This window comes from Octopus sinensis, linkage group LG2, assembly GCF_006345805.1.
Source record: "Octopus sinensis linkage group LG2, ASM634580v1, whole genome shotgun sequence".
In the NCBI taxonomy this organism is placed as follows: domain Eukaryota; kingdom Metazoa; phylum Mollusca; class Cephalopoda; order Octopoda; family Octopodidae; genus Octopus; species Octopus sinensis.
The window spans coordinates 190387277-190411276 of NC_042998.1; the positions used below are offsets into that span (position 1 = coordinate 190387277).

The 24000-nt window shown below is 39.4% G+C and overlaps 1 protein-coding gene and 1 non-coding gene across 3 annotated transcripts in view; one reads left to right on the plus strand and one right to left on the minus strand.

The window, feature by feature from the left end:
• The window catches only part of LOC118762159, an 82035-nt gene that overhangs the window by 8462 nt on the left and 49573 nt on the right, over positions 1 to 24000 (plus strand). Inside the window, exon 1 of one of the 2 annotated variants that reach the window (XM_036500593.1) lies at positions 13420 to 13618. The exons of the other annotated variant lie outside the window; for it this stretch is intronic. The gene's annotated coding sequence lies outside the window, so the exon portion shown is untranslated. Of the gene's footprint in view, positions 1 to 13419; positions 13619 to 24000 lie in introns of those variants that run through there. 2 annotated transcript variants of the gene reach the window in all.
• Positions 8988 to 9182, minus strand: LOC115208794. The gene has a single exon (XR_003881246.1). It is a non-coding gene; the product is annotated as a U2 spliceosomal RNA (small nuclear RNA).

Below are 24000 nucleotides of genomic sequence, written 5' to 3' on the forward strand. Positions count from 1 at the left end.
GTGCTCCGACAACTAACAACTGATGCCGGCAGTTTGTTCCATGCTTCAGCAACTCTTAGCATGAAAAAATGTTTCCGAAAGTCATGGGAGCTGTGCTGCTTTCTGACTTTGTAAACGTGTCCACGGGTGTTAGACAGGTGGAGTTTGAAAAGGTGCTCAGAATTATTGTTTTTGGTCTAAACAATATGTTTAATGTCTCAAGATTTTTAACTGTGTTGTTTTGGTTTGGACAGTTCGGTCATTCATCTTTTACTTGTATCGGTCATTGGACTGTTGTCATGCTGAGGCACTGCCTTGAAGTGTATTAGTCAAATGCATCAACACCAGTACTTATAGTATTATTTTTTAAGCCTGGTACTTAGTCTATTGGTCTCTTATGCTAAACAGCTAAGTTACAGGGAACATAAACAAACCAACACTAGTTGTCAAGTGGTGGTGGGATACAAGCATGAAGACACACACAGACATATATATATATATATATATATATATAGGACAAGTGAGTCCATCCCAGCCAGCCCACTTATGCATGCCTTTCCTCCCTTGGACACACGAAGACCTGTTGAGGCAAGCGAAGTCGAAATCGAACCTCATCCAATGACAGGCGTCCATGCCAACCTCCCTTCATTGGACACTAAACTCTGCTTGCGAAGACCTGTTGGGGCAAGTGAAATCGGAATCGAAATTGAACCAATCGTATGACTGGCACCCGGCAGTTGCCAGGGCCGTTTATTTGTTTGCATTCAGCCTAAGATTGAATCATTTGCTACCTACACAGCAGGTGCATAGTGTTATCCTTAATTTGATTCGAGTTTACCAAAATTGCCAATCAATTAGTGGAAACTCAATAAAACTATTCCTTACGGGTTTCCGCATTTAAAGTGACTGCAACCTTTTCTTTTAGCCTTAACTTGAGGTACAAATGACCTAAGATACAAAGATTTTCTTAAGCGAAATTTCATGCTTTTGTGTTTTGAGATACGAGTGAAAATTGAGATGCTAATTAATTTCCAGTCACATTTTTCCGCTCGCTAGGAAATTTGAATACTTTGTCAGCCCTGATTATTCATTTCATTTTGTTGGTGAAAGTTTACTTTTATGGTGGTCTTTACCGATTTTCTAACATGCTCCCCCTTCATCTTCAACAAAGCCACCAAATTTGCCATGATTAATTACCCAGTGCAGCTGCACCTCTGGGTGGGCTCAGAATCTGCAGAGGCTCAGTCAAATTGCATTAAAAAACATATGCGATGGAAAGGCGAACATAATTTCCGAAAACAAAGAAAGGGATTTAGCACAAAACTAGCACTATGACCTGGCAACGCTGGGTCATAGTGCTAGTTTATCTATATCTGCTTCAATTTTTTTCTCTTTCGTGAGTACTGCTTCCACTCCAGTCCTTGGCAACTGACTGTCTGGCATTCCTTGTTTATTCATGTCACACATATATCATTACAGTGATAAATCCTCTACGCTTTAACTCATACCCTGCCAAGCTCTCAGTTGACAAGTGCTCTGCTTTATCAAGTTACAAAGCTTGTAAGATAAGGTAGAAATGTTATTACATTGGGCACAATGTTATGCAATATTTAGTTACGGCTCTTTACATTCTGATGTCGAATCTCTGCATGGTTGATTTTGTCCTTCGTTTGTTTGTGGTTGATAAAATCAGTACCAGTGAAGTGCTGGGGTCTATTCAATTACTCTTTACTCTTTTATTCTTTTACTTGTTTCAGTCATTTGACTGCGGCCATGCTGGAGCACCGCCTTTAATCGAGCAACTCGACCTCAGGACTTATTCTTTTGTAAGCCCAGTACTTATTCTATCGGTCTCTTTTGCCAAACCGCTAAGTAACGGGGACATAAACACACCAGCATCGGTTGTCAAGCAATGCTAGGGGGACAAACACAGACACACAAACGCATATATATATATATATATATATATATAAATAAATATATACGACGGGCTTCTTTCAGTTTCCGTCTACCAAATCCACTCACAAGGCTTTGGTTGGCCCAAGGCTATAGTAGAAGACACTTGCCCAAGGTGTCATGCAGTGGGACTGAACCCGGAACCAAGTGGTTGGTAGACAAGCTACTTACCACACAGCCACTCCTGCGCCTATGTAATTAGGTAACATTTCTCCTCAAATCTCAGGCCAAGTGCCTTTGTTAGAAACAATGGGCCAGACATGTTTTCATGGAAAACTGTAAATGAATAACCCCACTGGTATAACCTCATTAGCACAGACTATAAAAGAAAGTACTCAATACGCTCCGTAAAGTGGTTGGTATTAGGAAGCCACGCCAAAATTGAACTGCTAGAGCAAGTTGTGATCTTCCAACTGATTAGATCCTGTCAAAATGTCAAACTTATACCAGCATAGAAATTGTGTGGAATAATGATGGTGGTGATGATGATATATATTTTTTGTTTACAAATCAACTGACCATAACGGATTTTTAACTCTGGTTTGAAGAGGGTTTATATACCCTTCACCATTAGAGTCTGATGACAAGTCATCTATAAAACTAAGTACTCTATGAACAGACATATATTTAACTGCATGTATATATATATATATATGATGATGATGATTATATATATATATATATATATATATATATATATATATATACTGCATAAAATAATTCACTGCAGTATTTTCTAGAGAACAATTCTTAGTGGTTAAGACCATAGCAGATCTTCTTCTAGCTTAAGGGATTCCACATAGTGGTAAAATTCCCTCTTATATGTATGTAATAATATATATATATATATATATATATATACACACACACACACACACACATATATATCCATCTATACTACTCACTATTTCTGGGATGGTTATAGGGGTAGAGTCCTCAAGCATGTCCTCCATAGGGTCCTATCAGAAGCAACAGTCATAGACTTTCTGGTTGGATCAGATTTACAAGTATGATCAACTAAGACTATGGATATTATCCAACCATTTCCTTCTTGGTTTACTCCTAGATTTCCTGCTAGTTGACTCAGCAGAAGAATCCATCTTCAATTCTTTCCCATGACATTCTAACCATTTTATCTGTAGTACTGGAGCTGTGACCTCTCCATTTAGAGAAGTAGTTATTCAACCTGGAGAAACTCCTTGTCGAAAGACTTTGTTCCATAAACCTTTTGAAGGAACATCATTTTGGCTGATCATATTTATGATTGTACTCTTTTGGCCATTACCCAACATTCATGATCATAGCTGGGGATAAGCATTGAAACCAAACTGAAGATAGCAAGTCTGGTTTTTTACCAACTTCCTCTCTTCTGAGAATCAAATGTTGGAGCTGACCCATTATGGTGCTAGCATCTGCAGTTCTAGCATCTACTTCAGCCTCCTGCCTTCCATCACTTGTAAATGCAGCTCCTAGATTCTTAAGCTTCTCCATTTGTGTCACTGATGTTCCACTAACATGCAGAGTACACTAACCAGATTTTTCTTTGGAGGACAAATGCCTCAATCCTCACAACACTATCATCTTTGCCTTTTAGTGCTCAGCAGCAAACCTGTTCAGTGCATGCTGGAGATCACCTTCCATTCAACCAAGTAGCATCATCATCATCATCATCATCATCATCATCATCGTTTAATGTCCGCTTTCTATGCTAGCATGGGTTGGACGATTTGACTGAGGTCTGGCGAACCAGACGCCAATCTGATCTGGCAGAGTTTCTACAGCTGGATGCCCTTCCTAATGCCAACCACTCCGAGAGTGTAGTGGGTGCTTTTACGTGCCACCGGCACGAGGGCCAGTTTGGTGGTACTGGCAACGGCCACACTCAATTGGTGCTTTTTATGTGCCACCTGCACAGGAGCCAGTCCAGCGGCACTGGCAATAACCTCGCTTGAATGTTTTCAGCACAAAGTGCTAGTAAGGCGACGCAGGTAATGATCACACTCGAATGGTGTTTTTAACATGCCATCGGCACGAAGGCCAGCTTGTTGCTCTGGCAACGATCTCACTCATATGGTACTCTTAGCGCTCCACTAGCAATGGATGCCAGTCACCGAGTTTGATTTCAATTTTGATTTCACTTGCCTCAAACAGGTCTTTGCAATCGAGTTTGATTCCGACATCCATTTTACTTGCCTCAACTGGTCTTTGCAAGCAGAGTTTAGTGTCCAATGAAGGAAAGGCATGCATAAGTGGACTGGTTACACCCCTGGCATAGGCCACAAGGTTATAGTCTCACTTGCGCTTGCCGAATCTTCTCAAGCACAGCATATTTCCAGAGGTCCTGGTCACTAGTCATTGCCTCTCTGCAAATATTATCTGGCCAATCCTACACCCACTGACTGTGGTACTACTTCCACAATGGTGATTATTATAATTACATAATGTAGATTATATAATCAAGATGCTTGTCAAATCATCAAAGATGTGAAACTTTTAGACATAACATTGGATTGTAGAAATGTTGACCAACCCAACCATTGTAGAGATAACGGCAAGTCTTGATTATGCAATTTACATCATATAACTAGTAATCATCATCATCATTGTTTAACGTCCGCTTTCCATGCTAGCATGAGTTGGATGATTTTGACTGAGGGCTGGCGAACCAGATGGCTGCACCAGGCTCCAATCTTGATCTGGTAGAGTTTCTACAGCTGGATGCCCTTCCTAATGCCAACCACTCCGAGAGTGTAGTGGGTACTTTTACGTGCCACCGGCATGGGGGGCCAGTCAGGCGGGACTGGCAACAACCTCACTCGAATCTGTTTACACATGCCACGGGCACAGGTACCAGTAAGGCGATGCTGGTAATAATCACACTCAAATGGTGCCTTTTACATGCCACCAGCACGGAAGCCAGTTATCCTCTCTGGCAACAATCACGCTTGGATGGTACTCTTAGCACCCTACTAACACAGACACAAGTGCCAGTAAGGCGATGCTGGTAATGATCACACTCGAATGGTACCTTTTATGTGCCACTGGCACGGAAGCCGGTTAGCTGCTCTGTCAATGATCACACTCGTATAGTGCTCTTTGAACCCCACTAGCACGGACGCCAGTCATCGAATTTGATTTTGATTGATTTCACTTGCCTCAACAGGTCTTCGCAAGCAGAGTTTAGTGTCCAAAGAAGGAAAAGGTACGCATAAGTGGGCTGGTTACGTCCCTGGCATAGGCCACGAGGTTATGGTCTCATTTGGCTTGCTGGGTCGTAAATGAAACATATGTAAAATGGTGCAACTAAATACCTTACAAACAATCTTTCATGTTTTGTTTTATTTTCTTCATATACTCTGTGAAACATCTAAATTCTAGATTCACTACAAATAATACAAATACAATATCACAGGTGAGGTTACATATCAAGTTCTAAATACTGATTATTTGTCAAGGAATTTAAAGTTTAAAGTGCACAAGATTTACACATATGCACATGCAGACACACACACACATACACATGTCAGGCTTCTGCATAGTTTCCTTATAGCAAATTCTACTCACAAGTTATTAGTAAACCTAAGGTTATAATGCTATAACTCCTTCATAACAACACACACTTTTTCTTTTCTGGTACTTCTTGAAAAAGGGCCTATGTTCGAAATATTGATAATTTTTCTTTTTCTCACAGCAAATACATGTATATTCAGCTTACATTTATTTTTCATTCTTCTAGATGGAAAAGGCACTTGCTCAAGTTCCCAGGCAGTTAGATCAAATCCTGAACTGTGTAGTTGCGAAAGGAACTCCTTAACCAATAAAAACATGGTTGCAACTCATCAGTATCCTTTAACGATTTTACAAGATTATATTGAGTAGTGTATATCTTTAAGAGCTGTTTAATTATTTGATATCCTGTTTCCTGCTCAGAATAAAGTTTATCTCTATGTAAATTTGTTCTATAAGTCAAAGAGGTTTTTTGTGTTACAGACAATCAGATCAGCAAGTTCAAAAATATTTCTGGACCTCAATAATGATACTTCTCCTACTTATAATTTCTGTTTATCATCACTGTACTTCATTGACAATACGGAGGTTCTAGTACTTACTGGACATAATAACACTTTCCATTATACCTATGGTAATCTTAAGACTATCTTTTATCCATCAGTACTAATATTTCACTGAATAGTCAATTTTGTGTCTATCATACTCTATCCTTGATAAAATTATTAAAATATTAGTCATTGAGTTAGTCTTATCATTTCCTCACCACATGAGTATTTCTGATTAGATTTTTTTTATCCACTCCACATTGAACATATTAACACTAACTTAACTATCTGTAAAAACAAATACTTAAAAAAAAAAGAAAAAATACTCTCATCCATGCAAGCTTAGAAAAAATTAAAATGCAAAGCAGTTTGTAAATGTTTGGGTTACAAATTAAAGAATTTAGAGTTGGTCTGTTGTAGTTGTTGATTGTTGTTATAAAGAGAAAAGAGTGAAGTTTTATGAAAGAATAAGAGATGAATCATTCTGAAATGTAAAAGTATTTTTAGTTAATGCTTAACCCTTTCGTTACTGTATTTATTTTGAGATGTTCTGTGTTTATTTCAATTACTTTAAATATAACAAAGAATTTAGTAAAATAACTTAGTTATCATTCAGCTAGTGTTAGGAACATAAATTGTGACTAAGGTGTTTGGTGGAAGATTTTAATTCAAAACTTATGAAAACAAGACATTTGTACTCAGAGCCAGAGCTGATTTCAGCCGGGTTGGTAACGAAAGGGTTACTACTGACCCAGAAAGATTGTCTTAAGAAAATGTTGAGTGAGATGAACAGTTAAAATGTCTTTCTAGTAAACAAAAGTCTTCAGAGTATTATATTTGTGTAATATTGGTTGTATGTATGAAAATGTTCGGACTGAATTGTTAGCAATATGTATATTAAAATATACGAATCAGTGTGACAATCAGTGGTGGTGGTAGTAGTAGCCTGCAGTTATTAAGGGCAAAGGTAAGTCAATTACATTGACCCCTATGCTGAACTGGAACATATTTTGTTGACCCTGGAAAGATGAAAGGTGAAGTTGACCATGGCAGGAATTGAACTCAGGAAGTATGGAGCTGGAAAAAAAAATTTTGCAAAGTATTTTTTCTCATGTTTTAATGATTCTCCTGAGTAATAATAATCATTTTTTTACTTAGGCACAAGGCCAGGCCAGCTGTCATGAGGGAAGGTGGTTAGTCAATATCATTAATCTAAGACTTGACTGATGCCTTATCTTATCAACCATGGGGGGGGGGGGGAAGGGATGAAAGACAAAGTTGATTTTGGAGAGATTTGAACTTACAACATAAAGTTTGAATACTGCAAGGCATTTTTACCTACAGTCTAATGATTCTGCCAAGCCACGGTCCTGCAGCAACAACAACAGCTGTTCAAGAATTTGAACCTGGAGATCTCCATTTCCAGTGACTTCGAGAGCCACCTCCCAGTGGTGTCGAGCATCAACGAAGAGCCCTCGACTACAAGACAACCAAAGGTTTTTTTTTTCCCCAAGATCTGGGGTCTCCTGCCCCTAAGACCTAGACCATCACCTAATCACCCTTACCCATCTTGTTGTTTAACAACAACAACAACAATAATAAAGATGATTTCAAATTTTGGCACAGAGTCTGCAATTCTAGAGGAAGGGGTAAGTTGATTACATCGACCCTAGTGTTCAGCTGGTACTTAATTTATCAACCCCAAAATGATGAAGAGCAAAGTCAACTTCGGTGGAATTTGAACTCAGAACGTGAAGACAGATGTAAAATGCACCATCCGATTGTGGCCGTTTGCCAGCCTCATCTGGCACCTGTGCAGGTGGCATGTAAAAAGCACCCACTACACTCACGGAGTGGTTGGCATTAGGAAGGGCATCCAGCCGTAGAAACACTGCCAGATCAGACTGGGCCTGGCACAGCCTTCTGGCTTCACAGACCCCAGTTGAACCGTCCAACCCATGCTAGCATGGAAAGCGGACGTTAAACGATGATGATGATTTTGCCTGGTGTGGTAACGAATCTGCCAGCTCATCGAATAATAATATTTTCTACTATAGGCACAAGTTGAAGAATTTTAGAGCGGAAGGGAAAGTTGATAATCTCAATCCCAGTACTTGGCTGGCATACTTTATTTTATCAACTCCGAAAGGATGATAGGCAAAGCTGACCTTGACAGTATTTGAACTCAGAACATAAAGAGTTGAAAGAATAATAATACTGATGATGATGGTAATGATAATGATACTGTATTCAGCATTATTATTGTTAATGCTTGAAGCAATATCGAAGAAAGAGAACTTTTTTCACATTCTATGTGGAAATAAGACAACTAATGATTGCTGTCTTTGAAGAGATTCTCCACCCTGTAGTCTATATTCCAGAACATCAAGTCACATGCTGAAAGTAGAAGCAGTTATTTAATTATATGGCTATTAATTTTGCTTCCTTTTTTAATATTTATATTTTATTATTATTATTATTATTATTATTATTATTATTATTATTATTATTATATGAAAACACACTTTTGCTTCTAAAAGAGAGGCAAATAAGGTGAATGACATTTCAAAGTTTAGATTTGTCAGAAAACTTGAAAGATTTGTTGCACACGCACATGTGTGTGTGTGTGTGTGTGTGTGTGTGTGTGTGTGTGAGTGTGTGTGTGTGTGGTGTGTGTGTGTGTGTGTGCGTGTGTGCATTGCTTTAATTTCTCAAGACAACCTAGACTAGTGGAAGGAGTGCTGGACCAAAAGCTTGCAACAAAGTGGATTCCATTTAAAGGTACCCAATAGATTGTTGATGGTGTTAAACCACACAGTGGAATACCATTTTCGTTGCAAACCTACCCGAAACTGCCTCTTGTTCTATGATACAAACTTCCATTTTTAAAAAGATCTAAATTAAAACCTTCCATCATAATTTCATTTATTTTTTTTTTCATTTCATCTAGTTTCAGCTCACGAGCTGTGGCCATGCAGGGGCACCACCATTCCGGGTGAGAGATGGGCTGAATCCTGAAAGTACTGCCACACCAGGCCAACCCGTGGCAAAGGCAGAGCAAGCCCCCTAACTCTTCGCCTCGTTCTAAAAATCAGTTTAATATCGATGGTCCCAAATAGGGACCATATCAGATATTAAGCTGATAAGAACAGATGCTACACTTTGATCTTAGCCAAAAGGCCGAGTAGCTTAATTATGACAAAATTATTTTACTGAATTGTTATTTTCAAAATTAATTGAAACAAAAGTGGCATATTCCAACAGAAATAATGGTCACAAAAGTGGCATATTCCAACAGAAATAATGGTCACAAAAATAATGCCACCCAAGAACAAGAGTGGCTTCTAGTTTCTACAGTTTCTCTCATTTTAAATATTACTCAAAGGGCTTTAGTTGGCCTGAGGCAATAGAAGTTAGTTGCCTAAGCTACCACACAATGGGACTGAACTTGGGCCAACAAGGTTACGAAGCAAATTTCTTTTACCACACAGCCATGCTTAGAATGAGTCAGATGATCAAGGTATTAGCTTTATTAAGGCGGTGAGCTGGCAGAAACGTTAGCACGCCGGACGAAATGCGTAGCCGTATTTCGCCTGCTGTTACGTTCTGAGTTCAAATTCCGCCGAGGTCGACTTTGTCTTTCATCCTTTCGGGGTCGATTAAATAAGTACCAGTTACGCACTAGGGTCGATATGATCGGCTTAAGCCGATTGTCGGTCCTTGTTTGTCCTCTCTGTGTTTAGCCCCTTGTGTGTAGTAAAGAATAAGGTATTAGTTTTAGTTGGCCTGAGGCAATAGAAGTTAGTTGCCTAAGCTACCACACAATGGGACTGAACTTGGGCCAACAAGGTTAGGAAGCAAATGTCTTTTACCACACAGCCATGCTTAGAATGAGTCAGATGATCAAGGTATTAGTTTTATTAAGACGGTGAGCTGGCAGAAACGTTAGCACGCCGGACGAAATGCGTAGCCGTATTTCGCCTGTCGTTACGTTCTGAGTTCAAATTCCGCCGAGGTCGACTTTGCCTTTCATCCTTTCGGGGTCGATTAAATAAGTACCAGTTACGCACTGGGGTCGATATAATCGGCTTAAGTCGATTGTCGGTCCTTGTTTGTCCTCTCTGTGTTTAGCCCCTTGTGGGTAGTAAAGAAACAGGTATTAGTTTTAGTTGGCCTGAGGAAATAGAAGTTAGTTGCCTAAGCTACCACACAATGGGACTGAACTTGGGCCAACAAGGTTAGGAAGCAAATTTCTTTTACCACACAGCCATGCTGAGTCAGATGATCAAGGTATTAGCTTGTAGAATGAGGTGTTTAATTATTAATTAGTCAGTGAAGGAAGATCGGTAGCTAAGATCATAAAAGGCCTATGTACACTGTTATGATTGTCATTGTCGTATTTTCAGTTTGAACTTCTGATTATGAGTAATAAAACCGTATTATTGAGATATATTTCCTTGTGTGGCAACTGTGTCATGTTGAATGGAACCGAGTCACCAGGCATCCAGTGGTGGGTGTGTCAAAGCCTCTAGTCACAAAACTGGGGTAAGTGTAACTTTAGATGTGTTGGACATATCATGGGAAATGTTTTGGGAAGTGAAAAGTGATGTCATCCTCATAGAGCTCCATATGTATGTGCATGCATGTGTGTGTGTGTGTGTGTGTGTGTATGAGTAGTTTGAAGTGACAGCTAGAAGGTTAAATATATGTACATAAGGGCAGTGTTTTCAGCCAGTACAAAGGAACAACTATAAGGTATCCTGATCAAGCATTCTATCTATGATGATCTCATTTTTTTAGGGATATACTCTTTTACTCTTTTACTTGTTTCAGTCATTTGACTGTGGCCATGCTGGAGCACCGCCTTTAGTCGAGCAAATCGACCCCGGGACTTATTCTTTGTAAGCTCAGTACTTATTCTATCGGTCTCTTTTGCCGAACTGCTAAGTGACGGGCCTTAAACACACCAGCATCGGTTGTCAAGCAATGCTAGGGGGACAAACACACACACACACACACATATATATATATATATATATATATATATATACGACAGGCTTCTTTCAGTTTCCGTCTACCAAATCCACTCACAAGGCATTGGTCGGCCCGGGGCTATAGCAGAAGACACTTGCCCAAGATGCCACGCAGTGGGACGGAACCCGGAACCATGTGGTTGGCTAGCAAGCTACTTACCACACAGCCACTCCTGCGCCTATGTTGAGTATATTATCCAATGTATTTGTTTTCCTATAGATGTGACTGAATGACATTTGGCTACTACTTCTAGCAGTTGAGTAACACCAAAGAACTCCCTCTTTGGCTCATGTTGTGAATCTACAACTACATCATCTAATGTGTCCATGATTTTAAGATAAGGTGCAATTTTAAGGAGATTTAGCTGTTATTTCTATAAGGTCTAGAAACCATGTAGGGATCTTCTTGGTTTATATATTAGTATTGATAAAATGTTTGTGAAGGAAAGCCTTGTCAATACAAACTGTGATGGACTTTCCAACCCAAGACAACAGAGATGGATGGAGCCTAAAGACAAGGCAAATAATTTATACTTATGAATTTTTAATCTATTTACTGGCTTGCAGGACGACCTGTTGTGCTTGAGGAGACCTATTGTGTCAAGTTCGTGGAGGCGCAATGGCCCAGTGGTTAGGGCAGCAGACTTGCGGTCATAGTATCGCGGTTTCGATTCCCAGACCGGGCGTTGTGAGTGTTTATTGAGCGAAAATACCTAAAGCTCCACGAGGCTCCGGCAGGGGATGGTGGTGATCCCTGCTGTACTCTTTCACCACAACTTTCTCTCACTCTTACTTCCTGTTTCTGTTGTACCTGTATTTCAAAGGGCCGGCCTTGTCACTCTCTGTGTCACGCTGAATATCCCCGAGAACTACGTTAAGGGTACACGTGTCTGTGGAGTGCTCAGCCACTTACACGTTAATTTCACGAGCAGGCTGTTCCGTTGATTCGGGTCAACCGGAACCCTCGTCGTCGTAACTGACGTAGTGCTTCCAATGTGTCAAGTTCATCAACTTCAAAATAAAAATTGTATCGTATGGATATTGTAGTTGTGATATCCATGCCAGTGGCACGTAGGGCCTCACAGAGGAAATGACGAAGACTGAGACCTCTGAGATATGCTGTGACTGTGAAGACCCGACAAATGAAGTGAGTTCATGGCTTGCAGGACGGCCTGCTGTGCTAACCTTGGATTGTAGAGTGACCCGCTGTTCTTGGGGAGACCTATTGAGTCAAATATGTCAACACCAACATCAAAATAAAAATCAAATGGAAATTGTAGTTAAGATTCCTGTGCCGGTGACACGTAAAAAGCACCGTCCGAAAGTGGCAGATGCCGGCGCTGCCTGACTGGCATCCGTGTTGGTGACACATAAAAGCACCAACCAATCGTGGCTGTTTGCCAGCCTCCTCTGGCCCCTGTGCCGGTGGCACGTAAAAAGCACCCACTACACTCTTGGAGTGGTTGGCGTTAGGAAGGGCATCCAGCTGTAGAAACACTGACAGATCAGACTGGAGCCTGGTGCAGCCTCCTGGCTTCCCAGACCCCAGTCAAACCATCCAACCCATGCTAGCATGGAAAACAGACGTTAAACGATGATGATGATGATGATGGTAGTGGTGGCGGTGGTGGTGGTGTTGGTGGTGATGATGATGATGATGATGATGATTTATTTGTGTCTTCATTGTTATAATTTCATTTGAGACATCAGGTGAATAAAATGCTAGATACCTGAGACTTGTAGAATTAGTATATATCATTTGTTATTCCTGTTCAAACTTAATTTTATTTTTTTTCTGTTAACCTAGTTGGAATATCAAAACCAGTACATCTAGTAAAGATAAAAACTAACATTCCATTATATATAAGATTAGTCATAATTTAGTCATTTGCTTAATTTTTACTATGACCCAAAAGCAATAAGTACCAATCCTAAAAGCTGAGTTTGTATTTAATACATGGGTAACATTTCTGAGCTGTTGACAGACTATAGCATTGAAGACAATGTGAACTAACAATTTAACTATATTGACCATTGTATTTTCGAAGCATACAAGAATAAGGTTTACGAAGAATATATAAAACTTGTCTTTCTAGTTGTAAATATCCATATTACACTATAATATAACATGAACACTGACATACCTCCTGAACACATATTGATTATGGCTGAATAAAGTGAACAGCTTTATATAGCAATACAGTTTTGCATATAGACAAAGGCTAGCTTCCTTTTCTGCTAGATCCAGTAATAGATATTTAGACTAGTTCACTTGTAGTTTGTTGTTATTTTAAGTTTAATGCTTTCATTAAAATGCTCTTTTAAATTTATGAATTAATAATTATATTGAGTGATGTAACAAAATCTGGTAAAGAAAAAAAATTCATTTTTGTAGAGTTACATCCAGTAAAACTTAACAAATAAGGGAGAGAGAAGTGTTTCATTGTCAGAAAATAGGTTTTGGGTCACATTCCAAGGATTGTGAGAAAGAAATATCAACCTGAGAGAATGGAACAATGAACAAGTTCAGGGAAATGGTTTATGCAAGAATTGAAATGGCATCTCAAACAACTTTACCAGCACAACCACTCTAAGGTATGTATAGACACCGAAAAAACTAATGAAAAATAATTTGTTTAGAATTAAAGTAAATTCTATTAATTATTCAGTTAATATAAAACAAATATCGTCACTCAATTATATCCTTCATTTGATTTTATCTTTTTTAATCAAAACTAAAAATTATATTAATGTTTGTTGTTAATGTTATCATTTTGTGAACTTTCAATGTAAATTAGTCCAAAGTTAATTTTTAAAACAAATTTACACTTGTTTTATCAAAATCTAAATGACGTGTCATTATAATATCTTGTTGATGTTTTGACTGTGTGACAATATCGTCTTGGAATTTTTACTGTATTTGATCTTTATACTATGTAGATGTCTTGCAAACAACTTGCACATGCAAGTGCTACCAGTCAAAAACTCCGTATATACCGGAAGCCAGCAAGTGTATGGGGTCATCAGGAGAGAATGCGCGCCGTTTTGGGCCTACCTCTCGATGGCATCAACGCACACTGGCCCCCCTCAATGATATGAGGCCCCGCTTGCTAGATCAGCTGGTTATCAAATAAAGCTCAACCGCCATTACAAGTGTCACAATGTTCGACCTGTATCGTTTTTTTTTTCCCCGATGCAAAACATAACTAATTTCTTCGACGTCGACAACAAACCAAAAGGCCATCTTTCGATAGTCTTCCAGCAGTGAAGTTAGGGAGCGGTACATTATTTTATATTACTCAACTCTGGCAAGACTCACCAAAAGTGAAATACAATCGATGTTTAGATCCAGGTCAGCTCTAATTCAACAATTACTTTCTAGCTGGCTCCATAGAACTGATACTATCTATGGGTTTTCTTTGTTGTTGATTAATCCTAGTGGACCTTGTTTGATCGGAATTTTGATCAAAGTTGTTCCATTCGTAAGCATCTCATCTTTTTGCGTACGTAAGACTGTTAAAAACCTTTCCTGTTTTCGAGATTTGCTTGCTATTTCAATTAGGTCAATATTTTCGCATTGGCTGACGATAATAGTAGCAAAACGAGTTAAACCATGACAAATGTGGTCAGCAGTCACTGCAACGAGATATAAAATCTGAGTCACCCACATGAGATCAGGTTTGGAGAAGTAAATGAAATGTTACTGCTTATAATCTTAGTCTTCTGATCTTTCCGGTCAAAGTGAAAAGATCTTAGTCTTCTATTATAACTTCATTCATTTCTAGCATACTTTATAGGAAAAGGAAGAGAAATGGAAGTTTATAAAATGGAAGTAAAGTGTTCCCTTTTTGTGGTAGTTTTATGAATAAAAAATGTCATAAAATATCATATCAGGTAAACTTACGCTTAATAAAACGGGATCTTTTCGGTTTGACCGGCAGTTTTTTAAAAATAATTTCCATTTAACTAAACACTTTTTAACTTCGTATACTGGTAGAATGTGTTTATAAAACATCTTTTTCTCTTGGCTTTATTGAGAAAATTCTATAGTTTGTAAGATATTTGTTGTTGTTTATTTCTTCAATTTCTGCAATTTCAACCAATCAATGACGTCTATTGAGGTGAAAACATTCTGTGCCGTATGAAAATGTCCCTCGTTTAAGAAACAGATTGGGTTTATTTACATTTCTGAAGTAAAAAAGATACCCTTCCCCCACCCCTAACCCTAACCATAACCCTAAAACAGATTGAAATGCAATAGATCGATACTAGGGTGATAATAATGGGTGACAATTTCATATGACACCGCCAGAAAAAACTCGTTCAAACCGGAAAAGATCCATAAAACGTAATGTGTGCCTGTCAGTCACGCTGGTTGAGGGAGACTAAGCAACAAATGGAGGCGTGGGTGTGTGGTAAGAAGCTTGCTTCCCAACCTGATGGTTTGAAGTTCAATCCTGCTGCATGGTACCTTGGGCAAGAGTCTTCTACTAAAGCTTCGAGCCGATCAAAGCCTTGTGAGTGGGTTTGGTAGACGGAAACTGAAAGAAGCCCGTCGTATGTGTATGTGGATCGTTTGTAGAAGTCTCAGCCAGCAGTGTTTGGGGTTTGAAGATATGCTCTAACGCTAAGCGAGAAACCCAGGGTAACCCCATAAACCGGCATACCCCACTATAATATATATATGTATGTATGTATGTATGTGTCTTTGTCCCTCCCCCAACTGCTTGACAACCGGTGCTGGTGTGTTTATGTTCCCGTTAACTAGCGGTTCGGCAAAATAAACCAATAGAATAAGTACCATTCTTTAAAATAGGTACTGGGGATCGATACGTACGACTAAAAATTCATCGATGCGGTGCTCCAGCATGGTCGTAGACAAGTGACTGAAACAAATAAAAGGGTAAAAGATGAAAGATATCGTCCACATATGGTGAATATGTGTTGTGCATGTACTCGCGCACAGACACACACACGCACTATGTGGACGATATTTACGCCCGAGATTTTACAGCCGTATCTGATTCTTCAAAAGTGCTTCTGGTCTTGGATCTTTTCGGTTTGAACGGCAGTTTTTTCTAGCGGTGTCATATGAAATTGTCACCCATAATTATGACCCTAGTATCGATCTATTGCATTTAAATCTGTTTTAGGGTTAGGGTTAGGGGTGGAGGGAAGGGTATCTTTTTTCTTCACAAATGTAAATAAACCCAATCAGTTTCTTAAACGAGAGACATATTCATACGGCACAGAATGGTTTCACCTCAATAGACGTCATTGATTGGTTGAAATTGCAGAAATTGAAAAAAAAAAAAAACAACAAATATCTTACAAACTATAGAATTTTTTCAATAAAGCCAAGAGAAAAGGATGCTTTATAAACACATTCTACCTGTATACGAAGTTTAAAAGTGTTTAGTTACGTGGAAATTATTAAAAAAAACTGCCGTGAAACCGAAAAGATCCCTGTTCTTTATATATACATATATTTACTCGATTGCCTACATTTAACACTGGTTTCGCTCATTGTTTTGATACGCCATATTTTTTCATCATTAATAATAAAACTGTCAACATTTTTGATGACACGGGTATGCTAGTAAATAAATAAGTCGATAGTGTTACATCGATAAATGTGCGAGACAAGTGGAGGAAACACTTATTTTCTCTCGAGACAATGATTCGAGTAGTAGAAATATATTGTTAAATGAAATAAAGTGATAAAGGATTGGTTTCGGAAAAATCCGGTTATTGTAAATAAATGTAAGTTGTTTACTTAATATCTACTATAGAATGTAGGGATATGGAAACCAGATAAAATAAGGAGATGAAAGAGAAATTTTAAAAAATGGACATAGTGAATTCTCGTCGTATTTCTTTCAACGGAACTACCGTAAATCCTCGAGTATAATCCGCATTTTCCCTCCAAAATTTAAAGGCGAAAATCCCTAGTGCGTACTATATACGAAGTTAAAAATGAAGAATACTTTCTAAGCAATGTCCGAGTCTCTATTTGCTGTCCGGCAATGTCTATTCAGACGCATTTTGTGATTTCGGGCGCGAAAATACCTCAAGATAAGCCTGAAAGCAATGAATTCATAAAAGAATCATTCATAACTTGCAGTAAGCAACATTTATTAAACGTTTTTACTGTTATTTCTTTATTTTCTGCAAACAAAATGGATAAAAAAGCTACACGTTTGCATTATGTTATATGTACAACAATAATAAAGGACGTTACTGTAAACATTTTTACAAACCAAGGACGTTATATAGACCTCCTTGACTCAAGTTAGAGAAGGGGTGCGTATTATGCACAAGGTTTAAGTTTTTCAGAGGTGCAGCCCACTAAAAATCCCCTGTGTATTATACTTATGGGCGGACTATACTCGAGGATTTACGGTTCTCACTGAATAGTATTTATTGAGTTGTTCTTTCTTTTGGAAATAACAATTGAACCTTCTTCAGATCACACCCTTCCATCATAAAACAAGGAAGAATATTGAGTAATTTAGTTCTAGATTCCGTCTAAAATGACGGGATTGTCGCGGCTTTGGCCATTAGTTTGTTCGCTCAGGGCGAGCTACAACACAGAGAAAGTGATATGGTCTGACATGTGAATTAGATACTACTTGAATCATTAACGTAATCTTTAAGCAGGATCAGCGCCACACGGTATGGCAGGATTGGCTGTTTGAACTACATCAACTGCTCTGTATAACAAAATACTAACGTGACGTGATCAACTCTACCATCCTTTTGAGAGAAGATTAAATGTCGTGTCGATTTATTTTTTTGCATAACGTATCCTGGCTGAGAATGAAATTATAAAAGAAGAAATATATTATCATTTTCGGTGATGGTTTGTCAACGATTGAACTTCTTTGAGGATATCCTGGTGTGTCTGGAGAGAGATAATATTTTGACCGGGAGGAATGGAAGACGGTATTTAGACGCTGGTAAAATACGAGTTCAAAAATATAAACTATTACCGGAATGGATTTTGACTTAAGTCTATCGTTACACACACACAACATCAACGACAATGACAACAACAACAATAAACCTTTCAAAAGCTGTGTGTGCGTGCACCTATGTATTTTCGAAAGTATGCCTGCAGCGTCGCGTAGATATCTCTGAATAGCAGCTGTATCAACGTTATCATCCCACTGCTATTCTATATTTATCGATTACACAACTTTGTTCTCCCCTTCCCTGATATCAGCCACACTCACTATACCACCACATTTCCCTCACTTTAATAGTCTTGCACCCTTGTCATTTTATCAAATAATAGTCCAACCGAGTAAAACAAATCAGTTGAGCGGTAACACCAGGAAAGCGCCCCTGCTAGGAGTGGGGGCATTATAGACTCTTAAGGAAATCTAATTAGCCTATAATTCAACAGGATGTAAGTTTAATATGTATGCAAAGTTTCGTAAAGATTGGTTCAATTGTGTAGGCAGCAAGATGGTAACAGACAGATAGACAGAAATTGCCATTTATGTTTAAGATACAACCTTGTCGGGTTGTTTGTGAATAGACGTTGTTGGTAGATGCAGTAAAATATTTGTCACTGGTTCCATTGTGTATGATAGTTGCTAGTTTCATCTTCTGTGTCTACTACAGAGAGAAAAGGAGTAAGAGTTGTATTGTTAAGCAGATAGTATAACTAGTGAGTTATTCCTTTTCTCTTCATCAGTACCGGGAGTTGCTCATTGATCAGAGGCAGTGAACAAAGAGACAGAACTATTTGGCCTGAGTTTTTTTACAACTGGTAACTGAATTAGGTCGTTAAAACAATAGGGTTCTTCGTACTTAATCAGACTTGACCGGAGAATGCCTCGAGGAAGTTCAAGAGGTCAGTACATTCCCATTAACCTTTGAGTGCAAAAAAGGCTAAGACAATAAGCTGAAGATTTGTTTGACAATGTGGAAAATATGGATTTGGTTTCGAATCCAACCTTAGCTATTCAGTAGCTGTTGCCCCCTTCCCATACACATAGAGGCGTGGGTGTGGTTCAAAAGCTAGCTCTTCAATCAGCCAACTGTGCATAGCACATTGGGAACGTTTTCTACTACCAAAACCTAGTTTGGCTAAGGTCTGTCCATTTGGCTTGGCAAACTACCCAAATAGACAGAGCCCGAAGAAGCTGTACTGAAAATCGTGCCAGGTTGCATCTGCAAATGCCCGTAATCTGTGCAGTGTAAACACTTGTAACTCATAAAGACCATGAAAATAGGTTGTATAAAACTGTAAAATAAGAGGAAATAAATTTTGGGTAATGAATAAATCCCTATGTTCTATATCGTTATAATTATCGCAAATATATACCCCCAGACAATATTACCTATTTCTTTACTACCCACAAGGGGCTAAACACAGAGGGGACAAACAAGGACAGACAAACGGATTATGTCGATTACATCGACCCCAGTGCGTAACTGGTACTTAATTTATCGACCCCGAAAGGATGAAAGGCAAAGTCGACCTCGGCGGAATTTGAACTCAGAACGTAACGGCAGACGAAATACTGCTAAGCATTTCGCCCGGCGTGCTAACGTTTCTGCCAGCTCGCCGCCTTCACCCCAGACAATATTACCGTCCACTGAAGCGAACGCAGAATTACCCATCAGAAGAATTTACGGTAACTGATAACTAGTAGTAGTCATAGACACTAGTGTAGCTAGAATGTGTGCGGTCGAGGCGGCAATTCCGTTTGCCGCCCCCGGACCCCACAAAAAATACGTATCGCCTACAGTACACCCAAAAGTGGTGCCCCTTTAAAAGTACCACTTTCACCGTTCCCCCGTCCCCAGCTAGGTTAGTGGTTATAGACGTTAAATATTGTTCGATGCGGTTAGCTGTAACCTGGAACATAACTGAGGGCCACCATGGTGTTTGCCCGGACAGTATAGCCCTCCATAAGACGGCGAGCTGGCAGAAAGGTTAGCACGCCGGGCGAAATGCGTAGCCGTATTTCGTCTGCTGTTACGTTCTGAGTTCAAATTCTGCCGAGGTCGACTTTGCCTTTCATCCTTTCGGGGTCGATTAAATAAGTACCAGTTACGCACTGGGTCGATATAATCGACTTAATCCGTTTGTCTGTCCTTGTTTGTCCCCTCTGTGATTAGCCCCTTGTGGGTAGTAAAGAAATAGGTATTTCGTCTGCCGTTACGTTCTGAGTTCAAATTCCGCCGAGGTCGACTTTGCCTTTCATTCTATCGAGGTCGATTAAATAAGTACCAGTTACGCACTGGGGTCGATGTAATCGACTTAATCCGTCAGTCTGTCCTCTCTGTGTTTAGCCCCTTGTGGGCAATAAAGAAATAGGTATAGCCCTCCAAACTCACATCTATCACGGCATCGAACAAACTAGCGGATATGTACCGCTGGTCGCAATACTCTTCTCATTGATTTTGCTGATAAATCGGACAGACCAGCGTTCTAGCCGAACAGAACACCAGTTAGTTGTACAGTTACCTATTCACAGCTGAGCAGACTCAAGTAACTTGAAATAATGTATTTTGCTCAAAAACACAACGCACAGCGGGTCTGGGAATCGAAACCGCAATCTGGGAATCGTAAATAACATCTTGAATGCATCAGTCTAGCCCAGTGCTTTTCAAACTTTTTGCTGGAGCGGAACCCAAAGGAAACATTCCACTGGCTCGAGGAACCCCTGCGCAATAATTTAATAGTCTTATGCACACATATCTGCACAGGAGAATTAAAAATTACTGCCGATTTTAGCAGTTTTGTAACTTCTTGCGGAACCCTTGGACTGTACTGGCGGAAGCCTAAGGTTTCGCGGAACCCTGGTTGAGAACCACTGCTCTAGCCACTAGACTACCTGCCTTCACACTCACACGTATATGTGTGTGTGTGTTTCTATTGTATTTATCTCGCTCTACCGCTTGACAACAGTTTACATCCTTGTAACTTAACAGTATATTTACTTTTTTCAGTACTGGAAATGTAGTTTCAGTTATCTCTATATATCATCTTATTTCTATTGTATTTGAAATAAATTACTAATTTATTATCCTAATGTGAACGACATTACGCATCGGCAACTTTCCGTCTTTACGGCCACAACAGTGGAATGGTGTTTCAGTGTATGTGTGTTAACTGATATAACGAACGGCTGGGGGTGAAACTCTTGACGAAAAACAATGAGGTGGCAAGTCCAAGGTATATAAAAATACACATTTACCGTTCGATAACCAGTTAATAATTATCGCAGTAGTCACCTAAAGAGACAAATAGGGCTGGAGAGGAGATGCCTGAGTAAGAAAGTGTTTGATGAAAGATGTAAGAATGTTGCGTATAGAAGGTCCCTAGTGGATGCGAGATAAGCCAAAAAACTGAGGTCAGTGATGAGGTGGGGGTTTGTGGGGTCCGTAAAAAAACCTGCCCCACTCCATTTGTAAAAACGTCCCTTGTGTTTGTCAAATCATTCGTTAATTTATATAATCATGTTAAATTTTTAATCGACCCCAAATTGCTCTGTAATGTAAAATCATTAGTGATTGTGTTGTCATTTCTTTGTATAGTCCTTAATGGATAACAAAAAAAAATCACAGGCGCAGGCGTGGCTGTGTGGTAAATAGCTTGTTTACCAACCACATGGTTCCGGGTTCAGTCCCACTGCGTGGCACCTTGGGCAAGTGTCTTCTACTATAGCCTCGGGCCGACCAAATCCTTGTGAGTGGATTTGGTAGACGGAAACTGAAAGAAGCCCGTCGTATATATGTATATATATGTACGCGTGTCTGTTTGTGTGTCTGTGTTTGTCCCCCTAGCATTGCTTGACAGCTGATGCTGGTGTGTTTATGTCCCCGTTACTTAGTAGTTCGGCAAAAGAGACCGATAGAATAAGTACTGGGCTTACAAAAGAATAAGTCCCGGGGTCGAGTTGCATGGCCGCAGTCAAATGACTGAAACAAGTAAAAGAGAGTAAAGAGTATAGATAATAACTATCGCAGTAGTTGCAAGGTTGCAAGATATTTACAATTACAAATTAACAATTCAGGCATGTGCTTCTATTTGGTTAATTTATATTGCATACAAAAATAAAGACATACTACATACATACAACTGCTTAGAGAAATAGAGATTAATTTTTTCTATGTTCATAATTTTTTGTTTACAATATTGAAAGATGCCACTAAAGAAAAGATGTAATCCTTCCAGAAACAACTATAAAGCAAGGAGGATTGTAGAAAACCGAAGGCGAGAGTCTCAAGAGAGAAAGGAGATGAGACTTTCTCAAGATCAGCAAACGCATGCTGCAGTACGTCAAATGGAGTCTCAAGTCAAACGAGATGACACTTTCTCAAGATCAGTAAACGCATGCTGTAGCACGTCAGATGGTGTCTCAATACAGAAGGGAGAAGAAACTTAAAAACTTCCAAATGAAACTAATGGCATGTGCTGCTCAGGTGGTAAGGTAAGATTGCCAGCTCTACCAGCTCCTCCTCAACCTCTCCTGGAAGGCACTGCCATCCAGTCAAACGATTTTCTGAACAATATCAAACAGTATTTCAAATGACATCACTTGGTGCATCTAAGGAGATAGCTGAACATGGACTTACGCCGACGTTCAAAGTTCAAGGGCAAGTCTATCACCTCATTGGTTCCCTGTTACCCACAAATGAACAACCACACTTCCTCCGAATTTACTTCGCGGGTGATGTAGGACAACAAACCCGAAGGAGGTATCAACATTTCAGACATTGGGTTGTGTTAGACGCAACGCCGACTGCCGCTAAGGAGAGTATATCCACAGCTTTTCGGTTCGTTCAAAAATCACATACTTCCCACCCCCAATTTCCCATGACAGGTTAGGGCCTGGAATACTACAAACGGAGGCATAACATTTATTCTACAAATGTTTTGTCGTCAATGCTGCACTCCCCCGTATCACCTGTTTCAACATAGCTGTAATATATTTCTGTCACAACCTGGGACCTTGAATACTGCTTAAATGCAAGAAAGTATACTAGTCCCTTAGTTGGAAGCACTCCGTCGGTTACGACGACGAGGGTTCCGGTTGATCCGATCAACGGAACAGCCTGCTCATGAAATTAACGTGTAAGTGGCTGAGCACTCCACAGACACGTGTACCCTTAACGTAGTTCTCAGGGATATTCAGCGTGACACAGAGAGTGACAAGGCCGGCCCTTTGAAATACAGGTACAACAGAAACAGGAAGTAAGAGTGAGAGAAAGTTGTGGTGAAAGAGTACAGCAGGGATCACCACCATCCCCGTCGGAGCCTCGTGAAGCTTTAGGTGTTTTCGCTCAATAAACACTCACAACGCCCGGTCTGGGAATCGAAACCGCGATCCTACGACCGCGAGTCCGCTGCCCTAACCACTGGGCCACAGTCCCTTAGTATTTGATATTCAATAAGACAATCAATGCTTCATTTTATTTTACTATATATTCTACATTAATATTATAAAAAATATAAATAAAACATAAAAAAACAGAGTTGGAATTCCTTAGAATAATATATATATATAGATTGTATATATATATATATATATATATATACACACACAAACTATACCGTTATAATCAAGTGCAACGCCGGGTGTCTCTGCTAGTATTTAATAAAGAAAATTATTTATTTTCATTCAGTTTTACCACACGGGTAATATAAAAATGTACATTAGTGTACAATTGGGATTTCTGATACAGGCACTAGACTAGTAATTTTGCCGTAGTTATTAGTCGAATCTATCGGCTTCAGGAGTTGAGTAATACATTGTTTTATCGATCTCGAAATGACGAATGGAGAAGCTGACCTCAGAAAGTAAAGAAACAATAAATTCCGCAAAGGTTTTCCCCCCCATTTCTAACGGATTCTGCTAGCTCGCCGCCTTGACAAAAATAAAATACTGATTTCCTAGTTGGGCAAAATCCAGCAGCTTTTTAGGAGATGGTGTTAGTCGATGCCATCGAATTCA